Genomic DNA, 8440 nt, shown 5'->3' on the forward strand with positions numbered 1-8440 from the left:
ACTGCAATTTGAACACCTTTCCAAAGCCCTTCTTCCCATTTCTTGGAAATGAACCACCCAAGAACCTCTGCCATAATAATGAACAGAAAGGGGGAGAGAGGATCTGCTTCCCAAATACCTTTCTTAGACTCAAAAAAACCTTGAGGGCTTCCATTTATAATGACTAAAAAAATGAGGGGAGCTGATACAACTTTGCACCCAAGCAATCCAATCCTTACTGAAACCAAATCTCAAAAGGACTTGCATCAGAAAGTCCCTATTCACCTCATCATAATCTTTCCTTATATCTACCTTAACGATCATCTTTTTTGTCCTTGTCGTCTGAATGGAAAGAACAGCTGCATGTGCGAGTATGATACCTTCATAAATAGATTTGGCTGGGGCAAAGCCACTTTGTTCACTACAAATGACCAAGTCCAGAACTAGTTTTAATCTATTCGCCATAACTTTGGATATTATCTTGTATATGGTATTGCATAAAGAGATCAAGTGGAAATCATCAAAAGATGTGTACTCTGCCTTCTTTGGAATCAAGGCTATAAAAGTTTTGTTGAAATCCTTTAAAACAAAACCCCCTTTCCTTGACTCTTCCACAATGTCATTTGCCAAGATGTCCCAAAAATTTTGAAAAAAAAGGGTTGGGAAGCCATTTGGCCCTGGAGATTTGTCCGATCCTAATCCAAAACCAACTTTTTTCACCTCCTCCAGTGACACCGGGTCCATTAACATTTTGTTGTGTTCTTCCTTAACACCTGAAGGAATAACCCCCAAAATATGATGCATATCTCCTCCATGGTTCACCTCACCATTGAAGATATCTGAAAAATGTTTAACTGCCTCCAATTTAATCAGATTTAAATCTGTAACAGTCACCCCTTCCTTATTCTTTATGGAAAAAATCTTGTTTTGAGATCTTCGAAATTTGACTGAAGTGTGGAAAAATTTTGTATTTTTGTCACCATCTTTCAACCATGTTTCCCTAGACTTTTGTCTCCAAAAGATTTCCTCTCTAGCTAACACCTCTGAGTATCCTTTGTTCAAAAAAAATTCTTTAATGAAAGCTTCTTCATCCATTCCCTGGCTGATTATTTGTTCATGAAGTGCTTTTAAATCTTCTTCTAGTTCTAACTTTTCATTGAAAATATTCCTAAAAGCTTCTCTATTCCATTTCTCGAATTTCTCCTTTAAAAACTATAGTTTGTTTTTTAAAATAAAAGCTTGTTACCTGGCCTTTTTGGAATATGCCTCCACCACTATTCCACAAGATTTCTAATATTGTTGTCTCATAGCCATGTTGCTTTAAATTTAAAAGGGCATCTCTCCGGAGCACTGTCTTCTTGAATTCTGAGGCAAATAGGATAATGATCTGACCTTGTTATAGGTAGAATTTCAGCAACACAGTTCCAGCGGCTCTTTGTCCAATCCCCAGCAATAAAAAACCTATCTAACTGCTCTACTATGTTCAAAAACCCACTCCTCCTATTAGTCCAGGTAAATTCCCTCGTTCTGAAGGGAAACTCAAGCAGCCCAGAATTCATGAAAAAAGCACTAAAGTCTCTTTGACTCTGCCGATTCCAGCCCACGCCACCCATTTTGTCCAAAGGGCGAAGTAGAGCATTAATGTCTCCACCAAGAATGAACAAATTTTCCCTATCATTCCTCATGATGTCTAATAACTCATCCCATAGCTACAATTTCATATTAGAGTTGTTAGGCCCATAAATGTTGATAAGGAAAAAACAAGTTTGTAACTACTTTGATTTAATTTTCAACCACTACCACCACTGGGTGGTTCTAATTACATCCACATCTATTACCGACTCCCGCCAAAGAGCAGTAAGGCCTCCAAAGGCATCTTGAGCTCCCACAAGACTACATTTCCAAGATTGAAACTTCCTAGAAAAAACACCAAAATCCTCTTCTTTGATCTTTGTTTCCTGCAAAAAAACAATGTTTGGTCTCACTTGATCAAGGCACTGTTTGATCAAGCAAATCTTGTCAGGGGCATTGCAGCCCCTGACATTCCACGATAGGGTCCTCATTGCTCCCAGGAAAAGGCATAGCCTTTTCCCGATCTCAATTTGCTTTGGCTTGCAACATTACCCGCAATTTCCAACTTGGCCTTGTTAGTTTTGGCACCCCTTTTCTTTTTCTCTCCCACTTTAGCTTTTGATTGGAGAGATAGAGTCATCACCAGAGATTATTTTTCATGGGTTCCCACTAGGGCTGAAAAACCCAGTTCATCATCTCCATCCTGTGAATAGGATGACTCGCCCTCATACTCTGAATCTAGAAGATCCCCTCCAATATCTTTTACTCCTTCAAAAGAGATTTCCAGATTTCTTATTGGTGAAATTTGAATGTCTTAAAAAATCGGATCCTTTATAATTGGGTCTGAATTTTCAATCAACATTTCAAAGACGATCGGTAAACTTTCAAGTTCTGGGGCCATGTTGAAATCCTGGTAAGCCATAGCAATAGGATCCTCCACCCGTTTCACAGGATTTGTTGAGGATGCATCCATTTTCTCCATTTGGGGTTTTTCCTGACCAGAGCTATTGCTTTCTTTATTGTAGGGATTTTTTCCTTTTCTAGATTCTCCCTGTCCTCCATTTGTAGCGATCTTCTTTCTTCAAAAAAGGGATTCTCCAAACTCCACCTAGCATCCTACACACATCTTCCTTGGGTGGCATCAACACACCCTGATTTATTCAAAGGCAAGGGTTCTTCTATATCCATCATCCAAAATTTGTTTTTAGAAAGACCAAAGGAGTGTATTTCATTAACAAAAGATTCATCGATAGCAGCCTTCTGTGAATCGAATTTGTCCTTCCTGAGAATCTTTGTTGAGTCATTGCTACATTTTAAAGGAAATTGAATCACCCAATCCTTTTCATTCTAATGTTGTTCTTCATGGTAGTCTTTTGACAACCTGCTAATTTCCTCCTCTAAATGATGTTGCATCACAACTTTGCCTTTATCATCTTTTTGTAGAAACCCGGTGGATGGATTTTGATAGAGTAGTTTGAGCATGACTCCATATCTTCTTCCAAAATTACTTTTTGTTTCCAAAACCCCGACCCTATTTTGATCTCTAAGTGTCGGGGAGATTGTGGATCAGCTGCCAGTTGATGCACAACCTTGAGACCAAACTAAAATCAAAGAGGTCGACATATTCTTCGGCCATCACAAACTCACCCAGTTTATCTCTTATTTGCTTCAATGTTTCCCGATCCTTATATTCTTGAGGGAGACCAGGCAGTTTAATCCAGATGAGGACAGTTTCTACCAAAGCTTCATAGGGGTTGAAGTTAGGCTTCTAGACTGAGATATTTAGTTCTTTCCCTTCTAGAAAAAATGGCCCATTCTCTATTATCTAGTCTCTGTCTTGCGTTGTTGGACAAACAACTTGGTAGTAACCATTTCCTAGGGTTTTGAGATCCATTCCCTCCCCCCAGTTTTTGTTGCACCAATCCCTAAATTTGGAAAAATCCAGCCACATTCCTCCCCATTTTACAAAAAGAGCTTTGTCAGTCAAAAAACTAAGCGACTCCTTCCATGCTTCATTTGATAACTCGACAGACAACACTTTACTAATTTATGCATTAGGGTTTACCTCTAAAACCTTTGCTGCCTCGGAGGAAAGTTTTGGCTGCCAAAATTTCTCTTGAACCGTTCTGAAATCCACCTTCGGACTAGAGTAGATATCCCGAAAAACACCATCCTTTTGCGCCCTAGGAGGGCTAACCCTGCAATCCACAGGTCTATTCCACCCCTTTGAAATCCCTGGAGCCTTCCATGTCCAATTTTTTCTGAATATTCAGCTTCCGATAGTTGTTATTCCAGCCATTGTTAATGTTCCTACCGAACAGCCATCTATAACCAATTCCTCCTTTGTAGAGGAAGCCCTCGTGCTTCCTGAAACCGAACCTCCCGTGCCGCTCCGCCATTTCTCAGTTCATTATTTATTATAATATTATGACTATGATATTATTATATTATAATTAATATTATCTTAATTACTATATTATCATTAACATTATCTTAATTACTATATTATCTTATATTGTCTTCATTATAATACACATATGATAATTAATATTATTATTATAATATGATTATGATATTATTATATTATAATTAATATTATATTTTTATTATATACACATTTAACAATGATATATTATATTACAGTCTATTAAATTTTAATATTATTATTATTTATTTGTTTGTTTTTATCAATAAAATAGTTTTTTATTCATATATCAATATTTTGAAACTTGTCCCAAACCAGGCGAGGCTACATTAAGGGAGCCACCTCTCCTAAAACACTAAGCACCTAAGTTCAAGGACCCATTAACATAACATATTGGTCAACTATTACCTCCACCCCAATCCTGAGTACCTTGAAGCATATTAGGTGTTCCCTCCTTCAATGCTTTATTTACCTTCTTCCCCTTCACCATCGTCCAACCTTCCTCCTGTGCAAAAACACCCTATGACACCTCTGAAGTATCACCAAAGATCACCCGTTCATCCATCCACATTGAGCTAATCAACCTAACATTTTTTTGTACCCTTATCAATGCTACGACCACCTTGTCCATTATCTTTACTCTGCCCTCATTTTCTCCTTGTCCTTCATCTTTGAGTTATTCTCAAGCTTTTTTTGTTTCAGTAATCCCTTTTCCATTCAAACTATTATGAGTGTTATCATCATCTTTCTCCACTGAATAGTGGTGAGTTGCAACATCCCTTCACCATTTTGCTTATTGATCATTTTTCCTTTGACACAGTTGGCAACCGGATGCCCAATTTGGAAGCACCTTCTGCATCTAAAGGGAAAACCTTCATAATCAACCAACTACAACTAACATCCCTTAGCAGACTTTACATATAAGTGTGTTGGAAGAGAATTCGACATATCCATCTCAACCAATATAGGGGAACAGGTAGTATGCAGAAAATATAGGGATCCCTCATCCACACCCAAAAAATGACCTAGAAAGAATTACCTATAGCTTTAAAGCAAGAATCAAACCAATAGTGCAACGAAAGATTTGGAAGCCTTACTGAGGTGGGAATCTTGGTGAAGGATTCATTAAGAGGGTTGAACTTGGGATACCATGGTTTTAGCAAGAGTGTATTATTATCCTCCCAACTCCACAAATATTTGCATAGGATACTATTTATATCCTCACCACAAAAAAAAACCATAAGTCACAAGGATAAATCTACACATCTCCCATTAGAATGGATCTCCAACATTTTGTGATCCATTTACGCAACTCTCCGCTCAGCCAAAACCCTTGGAAGAACCCAATCAAATCCATCTCAGTAAACTGTATCTCATTCTTAGCTCCTTCATCAACAATCTCTGCTCCAAGACATACCGTTAGCCTTGTATTTCTAAACACTTCGTTGAGAAGGCCCTTTGCAAGATTTTTGTAGGTGCTATTTCCTTCAGCTCCCAAACCTTGAGCCACCCTCTTCACCTCATCTTCTTGTGTCAACCCCACCCATTGTTGTTCCTTCCATCCCCTGCCATGTTTGCCCGATACCTCTTCATTGAAAGAGGAGGAAGTGCCATTGTTACCGCACCCGTGTTTACATCGCCTCAAGATCACAACAGACCCAATTGTCGCTCGCACAGGTGTGTTTGCCCCAGATGTTGCTCGCACAAGTATGTTTGCCCCAAAATGTTGAGACTGTGAGCCCTAAAATGGCCTTCTTTGGCTTTGCATAACCCTGCGACTTACCAAGCTTTAGAAACCCTAGAAGCAGGAGAGAAGCGCAACAATGACATGATTTCCAATATTTTATTATATTGTTATCAAATGATATTATAATAGAATTTATATCATTTTACTATTATGTTGACTTTTTTTTTTATTATATTAAATGTTTTATATTATTATAATAAAAAATATTATATTACAATAATTAAAATTCCTATATTATTATTATTATACTATCTTATATTATTATTATATTTATATGAGTATTATATTATTATTAATAATAATACAATGTAAATATTATACTAAAAAATTATTTTAAAAAAATTGTTCATAAAGTTTAGATGGAATATAAGAAACCGTTTAATTTAACTAGCTAGAATTCAAAACTTCATTTACCTTCTCTTTTAACACAATAATATTTTTTTTTAAATAAATCTAATTATCCTTAATTATGCTCCTATATTGAATAGTTAAATGATTCCATGGAGTTTAATATGAATTTTTTTCAACAAAAATAAAAAAATTAGAAATCTTATATACAATTCAAATATTTCTATAATGAATAATAAGACATTAAGTTTTACATACATGTTCACACATTTTTAAAAAAATATTTAAAATTTATTTATTAAATCATTTTTATTTAAATATTAATAATAAATAATTGTTGGTAAAACCAAATTTAAATAAAAAATTGAATTTAAATATTATTTTATCATGGCGCGAACCGCCAAAAATTTAAACCTATGATAGGCACAGAAGGAGGGAAACAACGTGGAGCATGGCAACGGACGTGGAGTGGTGTACAGAGGAGCTAGTGTTTGGTCTCAGGAGGCTGAGGCAATCCCTATGGAGGCCATTCAAGATCGGGCAGCAAAGGAAAAATGGAGGACCTCGAACTCAGAAAGATCTCAACCTTCAGCGTCACCTAGAAATGGGTCACAAGGTGATCCATATCAGAAGCATCAAGTAACGTGTATAGCCCAATGGGCTTTTGAGGGGGGTAGATGAGTCGACAAATGCCATCTCTATTATCAAAATCAACTTCAAGTGGATCTACTAATAGGAAGAGATCAAAATTCAAGGTAAAAGTTACGACTGAATAAGAGATCAGGGCCTCCATGGACCAGGTGAAGGGCGAATATTCAGCAAGACTTCAGAAGGAAGGGGCTCCTCCCCAAGATAAGTGTAGCAGAGCATCTCCAAATACATGGTTTCAAGAAAGGAAGGAGTGGGTTGTTCAGGCAAATAGATATACCCAAAGTTGATCCGGTTGATAATTGGAGATCCAAGAATCCAATGGTCGGCCCCCGATCCGATACAGCTTGGAAAAGGGAAGTGAATTTCAAAGAAAATGGCAAAAGATCCTAAAAACCTGTTGAACCACAAGAACAGGTAAGTAAAAAATCCCTTTCTATAATCCATTTCAATGATGATAAAATCAAGGACATTAGGGATAATCTTCGAAATAAAGGATTGTTTGTAAAATGGGGTGGGGGTCATTGGGTTAGAGGGAATTTTGCAAATTGGTGTAGAAGTCAATGGGGAGATGGGATTAGGATCAAGTTTCTCTCAAACGATTAATTCTTGATTGAATTCTCAAACAGAAATGAAAAATGGAAAACCCTAAACAATGGTCCATACATGTTGGATGGTATTGGAGTCCATTTGATTGAATGACAGCCTAACTTTAACCCTAGGACTCATACCCTTCCTGAAAATTCGGTTTGGGTAAGGCTATATAACTTTCCATTAGATTACTGGAATATAGAGATACTGAAAGAAATTAGCAAAAGCCTTGGAACCTTTATTTCAGCAGATGACATCCTGGAAGATAGGATTTTGGGAAGCTTTGTCAGATTATGTGTTAATGTCAACCAGATCTCAGCTATGCCAAGTGAAGTAAGGATTTTGGGTGCCGAGGAGGAATGGACATAGAGGATTGACAGAGAGTATCAAATGTTGATATGCCCCAAGTGTTTCTCTAGAGAACATGTAGGTGTGGAGTGAAAACTTACTACAAAAAATCTCTAAGGCATATATATGCACCCAAAGCAAAGAATCGACCAATATGGGAAGCACTGCCAATTCTGATGCAGAAGGTCAAACTAAGGATCCTCTCATAGATCCAGGGATGCCAGGGTGGATGGATGAAGATAAGGAATCTATAGGGTCACAAATGAAGTTGTTGATTGATGAAATTATGGAAGCCCCTATTACTAATTCTAAGCTCATCTTTGAGCCACACCGGAAGATGTCAGACTAGAGTGCCCTAGAACAGGATTCTCCATAAATAAATTTGGAAGGAAATACAGTAGGCCTGCAAGCATTACTAATGGAAGCTAAAACTTTACAATCGGAGATAGAAATACAGATGAGGATTCTACCAGTGTCGCATGGAGATGGCATGGGTCTAATCATTATGGGGGACCCAGGAGATGGTGTCTCCTCTGAGGGACGAAAACAAGTGGGGTAGGGGATGCAAAGGGCAGCCTGCTCACAGTCAAAATCACCCCCTCCAGTGATCCGAGAAGATAACCACATCTGTGCAAATCATGAAGAGGATGCAATTAGAGAAAACTTGGAACCCTGTGTGGAAGCTAGTGGGAAGAGGATTCTGAATCCAAGTGGGAAGAAGATGATGAAATTGAGTTTGAAGAGTTAGGAGACTACAACATCAAGGGGTTTGAAGTGACTGC

Source organism: Cryptomeria japonica, chromosome 3 (genome assembly GCF_030272615.1).
Source record: "Cryptomeria japonica chromosome 3, Sugi_1.0, whole genome shotgun sequence".
Lineage (NCBI taxonomy): Eukaryota > Viridiplantae > Streptophyta > Pinopsida > Cupressales > Cupressaceae > Cryptomeria > Cryptomeria japonica.